The following is a 321-nucleotide window of genomic DNA, read 5'->3' as shown; positions in this document are numbered from 1 at the left end:
GTTGAAATGCTGACAATAAGGATTAGGGAATAATAGATACTGAAAACTCATAAATACATTCTTTGGGATAAGTTCTTGAGGTACTTTCTTGGCTTGCAAATTGCAATGAGCTGCATGCACAGGTTATTTGCAGATGGTTTCAATAGTTCTTCCGCACATACTTGATGTATACGGAACAACCATAATAATTATTGTAATATGTTTTTAGAAACTATTTTTATTTTTATTTTTTTGTAAGGACGATTTCTTCACGTCTCAAAACTCTATGGATTTGCCCAATTGATTTCATTACCTGATGTGAAACTTTTTCTCACACAATTT

The 321-nt window shown here is 31.8% G+C and overlaps 1 protein-coding gene across 3 annotated transcripts in view; it reads right to left on the bottom strand.

Annotated features, from left to right (window-relative positions):
- The window catches only part of LOC119593036 (potassium voltage-gated channel subfamily KQT member 1-like), a gene marked incomplete in the record, with an annotated part of 139,545 nt that overhangs the window by 14,884 nt on the left and 124,340 nt on the right, over nt 1–321 (bottom strand).

The sequence above is a fragment of the Penaeus monodon genome, chromosome 31, assembly GCF_015228065.2.
Source record: "Penaeus monodon isolate SGIC_2016 chromosome 31, NSTDA_Pmon_1, whole genome shotgun sequence".
Lineage (NCBI taxonomy): Eukaryota > Metazoa > Arthropoda > Malacostraca > Decapoda > Penaeidae > Penaeus > Penaeus monodon.
The sequence above is the reverse complement of the archived record's forward strand: the minus strand, read 5'-3'. Positions and strand labels throughout refer to the sequence as shown.